This window comes from Rousettus aegyptiacus, unplaced genomic scaffold (genome assembly GCF_014176215.1).
Source record: "Rousettus aegyptiacus isolate mRouAeg1 unplaced genomic scaffold, mRouAeg1.p scaffold_m13_p_1, whole genome shotgun sequence".
NCBI classification, from domain to species: domain Eukaryota; kingdom Metazoa; phylum Chordata; class Mammalia; order Chiroptera; family Pteropodidae; genus Rousettus; species Rousettus aegyptiacus.
In genome coordinates, this window is record NW_023416284.1 from 111985370 (window position 1) to 112001294 (window position 15925).

The following is a 15925-nucleotide window of genomic DNA, read 5'->3' on the forward strand; positions in this document are numbered from 1 at the left end:
TTTTATTAAAAGTACCACCAAGTGAGAGGCACACTTAGACACAACACCAAATACTTTGAGTGAATCCACCTTTCCCTTGTTTCCCAAGCAAAATCACCTACAAAACTTGCTGAATTTACTCCTAATTTTCAGGTATACTCCTATTCTCCATTTTATCTCTTTTCTTTAGGCCTTATTAATTCTCACTTGAAACATCGTTACAGCTTCCTAACTAATGTTTTCACTTCCATTCTCTTTCCTTCATTAGCCTCTCATATTTAACATTATCTTGATTAAAAACACGATACTATATTTTTCTGATGCAATCTTAGAATCTACAAACAGATAAATTATCTTTGTTCTTCCTCAACACTTGAAATTCTCTTTCAAGGAGGAAATACACATTTCTAACATGAAATGTTAGAAAACTTGAAATATATCAATATTTTTATACAGACTGCAACAAAATAACAGATATGAGGACTGTCTTTTAAAATTCAAAAAATATGTATAACTTTTACTCAGTACTTACTCAGTGCCACAGATATATCCAATGTTAAGAGCCAGATGGGTTCTATTGCTATCCCCATTTATACCAAATAAATTTAAGCTGGAAGAAGTTATGACCTTATCACTCTAGTTTTAGTAAGCTCTGAAAGAATGATTGTAAACAAAGCACTGTAATTTCAAGGCCCTGAGTCATGTCTTATATTCTTTAAGCATGTGACTAAATAGATCTCCATTGGAGGAATTGAGATGCTATATTGAAAAAGATTGTGCAGGGGAAAGATTATTAGGAAGGATTAGAAGTTCAGATTGAGATTCACTAAGTTTATGAATAAATGTGTTTTATAGTTATTAGGAAAAACTCTGTCAATAAAAACAGATACTATATTATTGCACTTCCAATATCATCATTTAATTTGTCATAAAATAAAACCTCTAGATACTGAGAAAAGCTAAAATAATTAAATATGGACTACAACAAACTGTGAAATGATAATGTGCTTGATGTAAACAATGAAGTCAGAAGAGTTGAGAAATTAAACACTGAGCTACAGTCAACATGAATGGCAGGTGCTGCTCCCTAGAGGTATAAAAATTGCTAGTGAAGTAAAAGAGCTTAAACATCTCGTAGATCCTCATAAAAATATGCTCAATATGACTAATTATTAAGAAAAAATAAATCAAAAACACGACATACCTATTACAATGGTTACTATCAAAAAACCAGGAAAGAACAAGTGTTGGCAAGGATGTTGAGAAATTACAACTATTGTGCATAGTTAGTGGGGATGTAAATGATGCAGCTGCTGTGGAAAACAGTATGGTAATTCCTCAAAAAATTTAAAAAAAAAACGGAATTACTATATGATCCAAAATTTCACTTTGGGGTATATACTTAAAATATCAAAAGCAGAGTCTCAAATAGATACTTGACACCATGTTCATAGCAGCATTATTTACAGTAACTAAGAGACGAAAGCAACCCAAATGTCCATTGACAGATAAACAGATATACAAAATATGACATACACACAATAGGTTATTATTTAGCCTTGAAAATGAAGGAAATTCTGATACATACTATGGCATGGATAAACCTTGAGGATGTTATGTTAAATGAGATAAGCCAGTCACAAAAATACAAATACAATATGATTCCACTTAATTTTTGAGGTACCAGGAGAAGTCAAATTCATAGAGACAGAAAGTAGAATGGTAGTTGCTAGAGGTTGGTGGAATTGGGAGTTATTATTTAATAGGCATAGAGTTTTAGTTTTATAAGATGAAAGGGTTTTGGAGATAGAAGCTGGCGATGGTTGCATAACAATATGAATGTACTTAATATCACCAAACGGTACACTTAAAAATAATTAAAATTATGAATTTTTTGTTACATATATTTTATTACAATAAAAAATTGGGAAAACTACAGTGTTTCCAAAATGAAGGCATTCAAAATTGTTAGCCTTAAAACATTTCTTAGACTGACATATCAGATTCATTCCTTATGGGTCAGTTTTATGTTACTACTTGACAAATCAACCAAAGCAGTTTGTCTGTGTAGACTCATACCTAAATGGTGAGTAAAAAACTAGATTATATTTAATTTCACTGTAGAACTACAACAAAAAATTGGATGCACAGCATATGACTTTTGGTAGATTTTTTTTAACTTTAATCAAGCAAAATGGCAATTTTAAAGTTAAACAAATATTAGGTACTTATGCATAAATAAACTTCTCTAATCCCTTTTATAACTAACTGTAAACGTATTTATAAAAAATTCTTATAAAATTCTCATAAGAAATAATCATAGACCCCTCATGTGATCCAGTCTCTTTTCCTGAGTTACTTTAAAGTATAGTTGTGTGGGAGTATTAAGATATGTATGTATGTACTTTTGGGGAAAAAAAATGGCTGTTATATGTAAAGACAGAAAATTGGAGATACTTTACTTATCTTCCTATTCCTTTCCAAGAATACTGTATTTGATGGCTCATCACTTCTGAGAGACCCAGGGGTAAAAGCACCAGACACTTTAAAAGAGCTGTGGTATATTCTCCAGGCACCAAAGGATTTATGACATGCAAATTTCCATTAGTGCTAATGGGAGTTATTATAGGTGATTCATAGTTTAAAGATAATGAACTAAAAGTTGGTTTCATTTTATCTACTTTATCTCCTTTTGTTTTGCAAAATTCATAGGAAGAGATGAAGAATAAACATCAACAATTCAAATATTTAAAAAAATAACTATGTGAAATGGTGTTCTTTATGGTTGATCAATTTCAAATGTTAATTTTTAATTCTCAACAATATGCCCCTGGCACTCTTTTCTCACTTCTCAGCGTGTAGTCAGTCAGTGAAGATCAATTTTAATATTAGATTATGTTCTGCTATTATTAGTCATATGGAAAAGCCACACAAAAAGGGTTTTTTGGTTGTTGTTGTTACCTGAATTTCAAGTATAATTAAAAGCAGATTATCTTCTAGCAATCATGTTATTTACTGGGAACCTTTAAGGTACTGAACTAGATTGAGATAAAAGCTTTCATCTCTTTGAGAAGCATATGGTTTGGTAGAAAAACAATGTAATTTGATACATGAACACAGCTTTCCCCACTCCTCTCCTCCTATATTGCCTCATATCTTATGGCCTTCCTCCTTTGAGTCAGATAGGACCTCTAAGATTCATCTTAATGCTGATATTCTCTGGTTTTATGAAGCTAAAACACTGAAAAGTGATGTTGAAATGCTAGAAAATCTATTACATGTAGATTTATATGTAAGGCCAATTTAAACGGCTCTCCTTTGGGTTATGTTTACTGATCTTGAAAACTCATTTCCATTCTATTTTGTTTTTAAATTTTTTTCCCCACGTTCTTCTGTTATTTCATTATATTAGCTTGTGGAATGAAACTCATTCACATTTCATTGTGTTAAAAAACCAAATTCGGCCGAGTAAATTTGAAGATCTAATTGGCTTTATTAAGTGATTCATGAATCAGGCAGCATCCCATCTAGCAACCTGAAGGGAGCTCCCAGGAGTTTGTAGAAAATGGAAGGTTTTTATAGGAAGAAAGGTGGGACAAGGGAGCTATTAACAGAAGAAAAGAATGGACTATTTTTAGACTAGGACATCTTCTTTTGGTGGAGGGTGTGGACTTCAAAAGTTTTTGTCATGCAGATCGCTCTTCTTTTTATGGGGTAGAAGGGATTGGAGAAGGCATGGGACAGATTACCTACCTCACTGGTGTTGACCAGAAAATTCCAGACTGGTTAATTAAGATTATATTTCTGAGAGGGGTCACAACAGCAATTAGATCGGGTATTAAACCTAGGTTTGCTATCATGAGCTTTGGCACAAGTGACACTATTTTGTGATTTTCTGTTTAACAACTGTTTCAGTGATTACTTCAATCTCAGGAATAAACAAATCAATCTCTAGAATTTTTGCTCAGATAATGGTATAATGCCAGATTTATAGATTTGTTGAGGAGCTTACACGTGGATTTTGTCTATGTGCAAATGAGCAGAGAAGCTTTACAGAAAACCAACCATTCTCACAGATAGCAACTTCCAGTATTTCATAATAAAATCTGAAGTAATGGTTCAAAATGCATGCTGATCTTGATGACACATGCAAAGATAAGTAAAATCAATTTTAGCACTACAGGTGCAGGTTGCCGTTTCAGATCAGTAGCTGATATAACAAGTAGACTTGGCTTTTTGCAAATATTCTGCTCTGAGCTCAGTGTTTGTGATTTAACTGTGTGCTTTCAAGAGATGTTCATAGAAAGTCAAAAAAGAACTTTAGAGATAAACAACGAAAAAAAATAATATGTGTTCAGTCAAAAAAGTTAAACTTGGTTTTTGTGTATGAAGATGAAAACACCCAGTAGGGATTAAAATATAGTCTTGATTTTAGCTTGAATATGCCAGATGTTCTTAAAAGTTTCATCAATATTACATCTGTATCTCGATAGTGACTGAGACAAAGTTCTTATTAGAAATAAAATGATGCAGGTTAACAAATATTTCTGAATATTTTATATTTTCCAGTTACTGTACTGGATATATAAAGACGAATGACAGTGCCTATCCTTGAAGAGTTTGTGGTTAAGAATGAAGTAGAATACAAATATAACCATTGTATGTGTATATGTATGCATGCATGTATGTGTATATCTATGTATAAAATAAAGCAGAGTATGAGTTATAGCAAAGTAGAAACCTTGAAAAAAGCGGAAGTAGGGAGTCAAATGGGATGTCATAGATTAAACTATTTTATAGGATACCCTTGACAACTCTATCCTTCTTGAGAAACTCTTTTTTTTATTTTTAATAACAGTATATCTCATTGGCTACTTCTTTTAGACTCCTTTCCCTGCTATATTTATTACTTTTCTACACCATCTATATGTTAGAGAACCTCAGAAGTGAATCCTGGTGTGTCTTTCTTCACCTCTCACTCTCGGTCTTAATTGCCATTCATATTTTAATGACTCCTAAATTTTTAGTCCATATTGGCCCTCTCCTGTTAGATCCTACTGTGCACTTGACATCATTACATCATTTTTATATTGGCATCCCAAGTATATAGAAAATATCAATTTGGAAATATTCCTTCCCCTTGCCAGCAAACATGATTGTGCCCTAAATTTCACTTTCTAGTGGATAGTGCACCACTTACCATGTCTTCAAATTCTAAACTGGAAAAGGAAGCATTGACCTCTCCTTTCTTACCATTCTTCAAATTCAGCCCAGCATCAAATCTTGTCCATCCAAAGTATTATATCTTCTACTCTCTGTTTACCTTGCCACTATCAGAGTTCAAGTCAAATCATAAACTAACCCAAACCTTGTTTGTTTTTTTTTAAATAAACAAATTAGCATAAAATCAATTGTCTAAAAGCCAACTCATAAAAACCTTAAGGCCAAAATGAAACTTCACTCCAACACATTTATATTACATCTTCTATAGTTTTCAGCATATTGTGGTGCATGGACAGTTTCAAGAAATTTTGAGGACTTTTTAATTGTCTATGAGATGATTCATAGTAGTTTTAATACAGCTAAATCTTTAGTTGTTTTGCAGTGAATTTATTGATAAAGCTAATCTAAATGTTTATTTTTAGAGTGATTCACATTTCAACTCTTAAATTCTCAAATATTAACTTCATTGAACTTATTGATAAATTTGTGCTTATAAATTTATTGGGAGTTTGAAACTCTTTCATTTTAAAGTCTTATAATGGAAAACGATGAAAACGTTCTCATTCCCAAACCAGGCAATAGTAAAATAATCAAGAATATATTAGATTGTGGCTTCCCAGAGTGAAATGGCTCATAATAAATAAAAAATTAACTGAATATAAAATAACAAATTAAAACTTAAGTTGCTTGACTAAAACATCTCAAAATTTTTCAGTTTATTAAAACTATCCATTTCGATCAAAGTATTTCCAAACTTTATGAATAAATAACGCTTTCCAGTAAATTGGCGAATTGACAAATTGACCATTAACATATTAATCATTCATAATATTTATGAATTACTTTTAAAGATTCAGTCATTCTGTAATTGATATATGTTTCTCTTGGGCAAATTGGACTAAAATTATTTATTATATTTTGATTGGACTATTACAGGTCTTCCTAACTAGTATCCTTTTTTTCTGTTCTTGTGCATTCTACCAGTCCTCTCTGTACACAGCAGCCTAAATAATCACTTCAAAATGCTATTATGATCAGATCACTGGCCATTTAGAGTCTATTAATGAGTCCCAATCTACACAGGAAAATCTAATCTCCTTGTCAGAAGCTTTCAGTATCCTTGGTTATCTGACTCCTGACCACATCTCCAACTTCTTCTCATGCCACTCTTTCTCTGTTTACCACACTTTAGTCAGCTAGATCTCTATCCCACTACAGAAAACATAAAATATTTTCCATTTAGGGTCTTTGCATTGTTCTCTTTGTCCGAAATACTCTTTTTCTAGTTTTTCACTTAGTTGGTACCTTTTAAATAAGATATTTATTACTCTCTTAAATAATCATTGTCTAACATTTTTTATGAAAAATTGAATAGATTATTCTTTATCATAGTAATACATTCCTTTCCTTCAAATTCTACTTCTTCCTGGATTTTCTTTATTTATGTATTAGGTGATGTATTTATTGTCTATCTAATTCCCTGTAACATAAATTTCATGAGGAGAAAGAACTTATTTATCTGGTTCAGCATTGCCTCATCACAGGGCTTAGCATATGGTTGGTGCTTCCTATATATTTGTTATTCCATAAAATAAATCCAATAATATGATATTTGGGGCAATAAAAATACATAGAAATGGACTCTAATAGAAAAATAATGGAATCTAGAATCTATCATATCAGTATGCTTAATATCAAGGTTAAAATTCCACAACAGATTAATAAATAAATGATTTTTTAAGAAATACAAAAGTAATATTGATAACTAACATCTTTGTTAAAAAACATTCTTTAAAAATCAAATTGACTTACTGATTTGGTCTTTAGACCAATGGATGAAGTGACTGGTCTCTATATAGCATATTTTTATTTTCGTTTATATTCAGCAAAATATTTGTATGGCATTATGAATAAGGTAGATAAATAGACACTAGATTATATTATAAGCATGTGGATTAATGGCTATTCGAGAAACCCTCTCAGAAAATGAGTATTTATTAATTAGATGTTGTCGACCTGGAAGAATTGCTCCAGGGTTTGTCATAGGATTATAATTAGGCTTTATGCTATTTAACATTTTTAAATTTCAAAATATATCTAAAGATATAGAAAGCATTTAGTCAAAAGTTACAAAGCAGGAAAGATTGTTAAAATATTCGATGACAGGACCAGAATAAAAGTACATAAAATTAGGCTAGAATAATTAGTTAAACCAAGCCATATTGTTGCAGAAAAATCAGACTGGTGAGAAACCAAGCACAACTCAGAGAGTTGGAGAACTCAGGTTTATTATACTGGCAGTCATAGAAGAGCTAGCACTCTGAAGATCTGGGCCCCAAGCTCAGAACAACCTTACTTTTACAGAGCTTAACAAGCCCTGTTATCTAGACAGAACAAGCAAAGGGGAGAGTGAATCTTCAGTTGATCTTGAGATCACTCTACCCTTTGGCTTATGTGTCAAGTATGTCTACAGAAGCAGAACAAAGAACTGATTACAACGTTAGCCATTTGAGTGGAAAATTCCTCTTCAATATAAGGCTTATTAACAATAAATATACATATATTTTTTAATGCCTACAGCACCAGGTCTTCCTAGGTGGTCTCCCATCCAAGCCCAACCCTGCTTAGCTTTCAAGATCAGACAATATCAGCATGTTCAGGGTGGCATGGTCATAGACTAAATAAATTTTTTAAATTTATATTTGCAATTTAAAAACTTAAGTGTTAGATGAAAGAAGACTGACAGCTCTTTGAGGGATGGCAGGTAGGACACGTTAGTGGAATTCCAGCTTAACCAGAAGTCCCCCACTTGTGGTTGTAAGGATAAAAGTGGTAATTGGAAAAGAAGTTCTATTAATAGAAATGTAGGGTCCAGACAAAGAGAGAGACTTGGTCCATTCCAATGTTCATGAGTCCAACCACTAAGAAATATTATATCTAATTCTAGGCTCTACATTTTGAATATGAAATTAAGAAAAGCTTATCTAGAAGGTAAAAATGCCTGGGAACTGTTATTTAAGCAAAATGTATTTGAAACTGTAGACTAGAAATAGATCTTTAACTAGAAGGTATGTAATATGAAAAGAAAGTTTGGAGAATATCATAAAAAAAATTTTTCAAACATAAAAATATCTGTTTTTATTATAGCTAAAAACTACTTTTAAATTGTTAAGTAAAGAGATAGGAATATTAGTTAATAAGAACAATAGTTCCATGTGGAATGAGAGTCTTGTGATGATAAAAGCCATCATTTATTAAGGACTTATATACCATGAACTATGAAAGATAGTTTACATGTATTATCTCTTATCACTTTCACAGAATATCTTAAAAAATGAATATGTTCTTATCACATAATTAGCAAATGGAAGCATAAATTATTTAATAATTTTTCCAAAGTTTAGAGTAAAAAAAATAGATATATTGGAATTTGAGCCCAAATCTGTTGGACTCTCTAGTCCATACTGTTTCCAATATAATAGACTGTTTTTTCAGCTTATTTAAATTTATTTATATTTTATGTCATTGTAATAACTATTAATTACTCTGAGGAAAAGAAATGTGTCTAAGCTGAAATAATAAGTATTGAGTTATGCTGAGAGCCTGGAAATAGAAGCAGAAAATATCTTGCAAAGAAAAATTTTTGAAGAAAAAATGTATTTTCCTATTAAAATGACTATATTCATTTTTTTAATGTTAGCAGTAGGCTTTTTTAATTTTTTATTTTTTTAACAGTAAGTCATATATATTTTGTATTGTATGTTCACTGCCCATAGAATTCTTTCTGTTACCACATATTTGGTGCTTTTTACACCGCTGCCTACTCTCTCCTCCCTCCCTTCCTTCCTTCTGGTAACCACTAGTCTATTGTTCATGTCCATGAATCGCGGCTTGTTTGTCATGTTTGTTTGTTGTTCTTAGGTTTATATCCAAGTGATATCATGTGGCTTTCAACTGTTTCTGTCTGGATTATTTTGCTTAGCATGATTATCTCAGGGTCCATCTATGTTGTTGCAAATGGCAGTATTTCATCTCTTCTTATGGCTGAGTAATATTCCATTGTATATATGTACCACATCTTCTTTATCCAATCATCTATTGTGAGACACTTCGGTTGCTTCCATGTCTTGGCCACTGTGAATAATGCTGCTATGAACATCAGTTTGCAAATATCTTTTCAGATATGCGTAAAATGGCTATATCCGTTATTTTAATTTCATACTTTCTATAGTTACTAAGAAAATATTTTTCATATCTAAAGTAAATATTGTCTTATGTTCTTGCAGAAAACAGTTTCAACTTTAGAATACCATCTTCGGAAATCCATGAGATAAACCTCTACTACTGTTAAATTAACAATTAACACTTGTGTTATTCCTTCACAGTTTAAAATGTTTCCTCATTTTATTCTCACAAAATCTTTCTTCATTTTACAGATAAGAAATGGAGAATCAGAAAATTGAAGTGACATATTAGAGGCCATAGAGGAGGCAAGTGTTAGAATGAGAGGATAGTCCAGTACTTCCAACTCCAAATTTTGTGTTATATACCACATAGACTCAAAATAGCAAAGGCAGGAACTTCATATAAACTAATGCAAAATGCTGTACATGATAAAAAGTAACATTATTGACAATATCAATGCTGAGATTTTGAATTTAGAAGATAGGCTTTTGTTAATGCCCTTGTCCAGCCGAATATTCTCAAAATCATTTGTGATCATAAATTGGAATCTGTATCATTTTCAAGTCCATCTTTTTTTTACTTATCTTTTTACTTTACTAGTGACTATATTCTAGGAGGAGAAATAGATCTTTAACCATGTTCCTACCTGAAAGAAATTCTGTTCTGTTTTTTTTTATACAGATTGGTTTTGTCACAGCTAAATTGAGCTAATTTATCACCAACTTTGTGGTGAAAAATGAACCATTTATAGAAATATGGTTTAAAACTTTGAATAATTATGGTTTAACATAACAAATATCTTAAGTATAATTTTTTATAACTAACATTCTCTAGAGGTTAAAATCTAGAAGTTACAAATCAATAATCCTGGACAATATTAATACCATTTTTTCAACATTCCAGGAAAACTCTTTGCCCTTTTTAACAAATGAACTTAGATGGAATCTCAAATTTATGATACCAAGGCATCGAATGCATTTAAATTCAACTTAAAATTTAAGGTTATATGTAAATAGTTACTATTCTTAACTGTTCTTTAACAGAATAAACTGTCTAGAATGTGGATTGTCCTCTCAAATTACCTATGTCAAAATTTTACTGTTCTTTCAAGGTTTTTTAAAAACCAATAATGAAGTTATACTTCCCAGTCATAGCCAAATTAAAAACAGGGATTGTAATTTTGTCTCTCCACATCTAAAACTAACCTTGTAAATTTAATTTTAAGATAATTCTAGGGAGTGGCTGGGCACAAATTAAAGACAGATGTATTTGAGGGTGAGAGAAATGTCTTAGCAGATCATTTTTAAGGCTTTAATATCAATGTGTATCTGGAAAGTATGAGTGTATAACTTCATATAATATTTAATTATCCTATCCAGACTAGTCATATCATTGTTTAGCCTGAATTTATTTCTTTTGTGTTCTCATTGTTTTACTTTTTCTTTATTCTCTACCATTGCCAAGATTACCATGTAAAAATTAACTTTGGGTGGAAAAAATAATTTAGGAAACAAAATTATTTGATTTAAAAATCAAAATCAAGATTATCTCCTTTTTTTTATTCTGTACTTCTCTTTAAAAAGATCTTACTTTTATAAATGTTTGTTTAGTAGTTGTTATTCAATAATGTTAATGAGTCTGAAATTCATGGAAATGGGAGACCACATCATAGCTTAAGAGCATAAAGAACTATATTGGAAATGGAAAAATAAAAATTGATTATTGAATTTTCTATTTCGGTAAAATATCATTAAACAGCATGCTATTCAAGAAATAGAGAACAAAATAAAGAAAGCCAGCATGATCTCAGAAAAACTAGCTGACAAAATATGACACCAGCAGAGCAAAATGCTCCTAGCCAAGCTAATAGCCCATAGAATGGCGGTAGTATAAAATTTGTTATTTGACTGTGAGACCTAGATTTTCACAGATGCTTCTAAATGTCAGTACTTCTACCATGTCATAATGAAAGAAAGGTAAGCCCTTATGTAGGTGAAACTTACAGCTGTGTTACCATTGAAACTCAGGTAAATAGTACGTTGCAGATTCATGAGGGCATTAAAACAAATTCGGGGATCATGTCATTTGTTCAACTCCATGAGCAGTAGACATATATATTACGAGTCTGGGGTCTGCCATTAAGAAGACAAGCCCCCATAAATCACAAGCCAACCAAATCTTTAAGGCATTCAATTCTGCTGAGCTCAAATAAACTTAGTTGAAAAACGGATTACAAAAAAATGGATTACTGCTCTATGCAAAACTGAAAACAACTAAACTCACAGTAGAAAGATGAAATTCTATGAGAACATGCCTAAGCATAATTTCAAGCAACACAGCATAGCCAATGACTGCTGGGAAACCATAGCAACAGGCAGACCAAGCTGGCATGTTAGTAATCCGAGATGGGATGGTTCTTGTAAAGGGAGAAAAGCTGAGCAAAAAGCAGGATCAAGCCTGCAAACATAAAACAAGCATACTTCCTCTCTTACAGAAAGGAATGCAACCTTATTAGTTATAAGATTCTAATAGATGTCAGCAACAATAGGACCGTCATTAAACAAAAATCACACTGGAGCCTCCTATACCTTTAGAACCCATGTATCAGGACTACTTTATAATAAAATAATTTTGGTAAATCAGTAATTTATCCCTCTTAGATACCATTTGAGAAAAATGTTTCTACTAAAAACAATAATAAAGCATATTAGAATAAAAGTATAATTTTTCTCATCTAAGTTAAATGCCAAAGAATTTTATATGGCAATCTACATTTAGAAATTCAAGATGTACAGAAAATGCTATAAGTGATAGCTTTTTTAGGTGGGACATAGAGATTCAAAATATTTAAATAAGTTCTGCATGTCAAAAATGGAACTTCATTTTCTCAATATAAATCCCGAGAACACAAGGAACATATGAATATGTAGAAATAAAAATACTAAAATTAATTCTATATTTCTGCAAAGGAAAATATTTTCTTCTTTTCCATGTCCACTATAAGGTATTTAATCAATAGTAAAATGTGAAAAGAACCACTGACCACTAATAAGATATAAGATATTCTCTATATTTCTTTCTATTATTACCATCTTGAATATTTATAAGGTAGACTACACATTTTTCTGCATAAATTAGCTATAAATCTCAAGTCATATTTTAGCCAAGTAAATACATCTTCAAGGAAAGATCTTTAAAGAAGGAAAAAATGGAATTTTGAAGCCAAATTTTAAGTGCAACTCCCTAGATAGTATTTTATTTGAGACACTTTGCTGTGCTATCAGTTGAGACAGAATTTTGCATTGAAGATGAGCATTTTAAGAATTAAGATTGAAAGCACTTGGGTCCATAATTATTTTTAACAGGATAAAATAAATTTTTTTAAATCCTAACTATTGTATATAGTAATATTTACACTAGCTTAAGAAAATCAGTACTGTAAAAAAAATTCTTAATAACTGGTACTAATAAATAATTATTAATGCATGAGGATATTTTAACTTTTTTACTTCCATTGATTCCTATCAAATAAATAAGATGAACAAAATATATACAAAGAAACCATTCCTTAATGAAGCAGAAAAGATATCACAACCTCAGTGTACATGTTATATCAAAAAAACTGTCAAGTACTTTGAAATTTGGAACAAAATATAGAGAGACACAAAGATATTACATGCACCTCCTTCCATACGAGGGGGAGAGAGGGTTAAGGTATCCCTAAAAGTATCAATATAGTTTCTAAAAGCTACATCCAGTAATTCTCTAAAATAAAGAGATTGCCAAAATGAATTGCAACAAAGAAGGGAGGGATAACAGTTATCATAACATAAAGACCTCATGAATTAAGGGACTTCATTATGTGTCGTATCGACCAACTGAATGTAAATAAACTAGGGAGGCCATGTCTCAAAGGATAATGGACATAAAAGCTTTAGTGCTCCAGGAAACAATCCTAAACTAAAACTGTGGTTGTCCCCAAATGTCCTCCCTCTATACTACCCCCCTTACTATTTATTATTCGGCAAGTGGCTGGCTTGAGTCATAGATGGGTAATAATAGGGAAGGAACCAAAGGCTATTATGTGTAGATATGATCAAAATTCGAGAGGTAGAGATTGAGATATCAACACAAAAAAGGTGAAAAATATAGTAAATATGAAGTGAAAAAGGAACAATTTAGATAATATGGTTCTCCTTAATTTTTATGTAATAACACATAACATATTTTCCATAAAGAATGAATCCTGCAACTGCAATAACAACAACACAACAAATAAATTTAAGAAACAAACAACTATACAACAAAAAAGGAAAGCGGTTTGAGATAAAAGACAAAAAATTGTAGGTAAGGAAAGGCAAGGGCTGATAGCGGCTTAGATTAATAAATTAAAGGTGAATGATATGAGAAGTACTTAGGTTACAGATAGATATTAGAGGAGAAGTGGGCAGAAATGTAATGGATCCAAAATATAGGGGAAAAGAGTTTTGTGAGCCCCGTTGATAGTTTATAGCATCCCTTTCACCAGTCCTTTTACTGTTAAGGTCTGTTTTGATCTATATATTTATCTCTTCCCAGCTAGCTCTTCTGACTCTCTGAAAACTGGCTCCATTTTTACTTGTAGGACTGATACTAATTAGTCATAAACAACCACGTTAATACTTTCCTCTTTGCCAGATACAGGGTCCCAGTTTTAAGCAAATCAGTACTTGACATGTTTCTGATTAATGATACTGGTTCAGGGGTGGACACATGACAAGGTTTGCTGCAATCATACTAAAGAAAAAGACTTATTTCCGGATGAAAGAAATTTATCTTCTACAATATATGAATATTTTGTTTATGTTGATTAGGCTGTTGAATAAATGAATCTGTTTTAATATCAGGTTTAAATATATTAAATTGAGAGTCCATGGCTTATAAGTAACTGGTATGTTGAATAAGAACTCAGGATTAATTTGTAAAAGAAACTTTATTTTATTTCTCAATATCCTTAAACTTGCATACTACGTCTTTTCCAATTAGTGTTAGGCAATAGAAAAACCTATATTATTTAAGATGCAACACAGTCTTGAAGTGATTATTGAAAATGAACAGTCTCAATAATTAAAGCTTTGATTTAGATTTAATGATAAATTTACTCCTTTCCCTCCTTACTCCTCTGCTGGCTGGCCACTTGATGTGGGAGTAGAGGGGTGTCATCTTACTTCTTTATCTCTCTCTAAGACTGCTAACTCTGACTTCAAACCAGGTCCAATCAAGAAGAGAGAGTTAAGTAGGAAGGAATGTCCTTACACAGACTGATAAGTTTCTAAGATGAATTTGTGTTTTCTGGGTCTGGTGTATATTTAAAGATAATTTTTTTTCCTCATAGATACTTTAGAAGTTTCTTTAGGGACCCACATTATTGATATTTGACTGTACTTAATGGAACATGGGACTTGAATTTCCCTTGAATCCTCCTTTTTAATAATTTCACTCCACTCCTCCTTAGGTTCCCATTCCTCCTCTGGAAACCTTCATAGAGGATTTAAACAGGTCTCAGTTTATCTTTCCTCCCTGCATCGCTCACCTCTGATGCATGAAAACTCTTAGGTATTTTTCTTGGATGATTTCCAGAAGTCAGGGCAATTCCAATGCAGCAATAACTCTCCTTTACTCCCTCACTCAAGTGGCAAGATTATTTTATCCTTACAATTAGTCCCTAGATAGGAATCAAGCGCTAGTGTACACAGCCCAACTAAATTTACCAAACACATACTAAACTCCTAAACAGCACTAATGAAAGGTACCGCTTCTCAGACTTAGGAACCCAACAAATATCAATCAGTAAAAATAAAAAGAAACATATAGCTAGATACCTCATGGTGAAGCTGTTGATTATATCTTTCATATGTCTGTTCCTTTTTCTGAATAGCCTATGTTCTGTATAATTTCTTCAAAAACACTTCCAAATTCTTTTTCAATGGCGTTTAGTAAAAGTAGAATAGCATAAGAGGGAAGAGTAATCCTCTGGGGACAGAATGGCTGAGTTAAATCTTTATTTATTTATTTTTTTAACACCTACAGCACCTGGTCTTTCTAGGTAGTCTCCCATCTAAGTACTAATCAGGCCCGACCCTGCTTAGCTTCCAAGATCAGATGGGATCGGGCACATTTAGGGAGGTATGGCCGTAGACTGAGTTAAATCTTAAATCTTCTATTTAACAATCATACAATTTGGGGGCACCTACTTAACTTTTGTGTTTTTACCCTTTTCTGCTGTTTCTGGCCTCAGACATGTTTTTCCATCAGTTCAGCCTTAAATAGATAAGTAGATAGATGAGAGGTGATAGATAGATAGATAGATAGATAGATAGATAGATAGATAGATAGATAGATAGATGATAAAGAGAGAGAGAGAGAGAGAGAGAGAGAGAGTTAGTGATAAATATTTAAATTTAGGCATTGAGAAGACCTAAGGATATAGAAACAAATGAATACTATGATTAAAATCAGTGTGTTGGCTGTATTGGTGAGTTAGACAACTAGTGATCTC

At 31.9% G+C, this 15925-nt stretch overlaps 1 pseudogene; it reads right to left on the reverse strand.

Moving 5' to 3' along the window:
- Positions 1-15447: 15447 nt before the first annotated feature.
- LOC118605195 lies at positions 15448-15566 on the reverse strand (annotated as a pseudogene).
- Between the last annotated feature and the right edge of the window lie 359 nt (positions 15567-15925).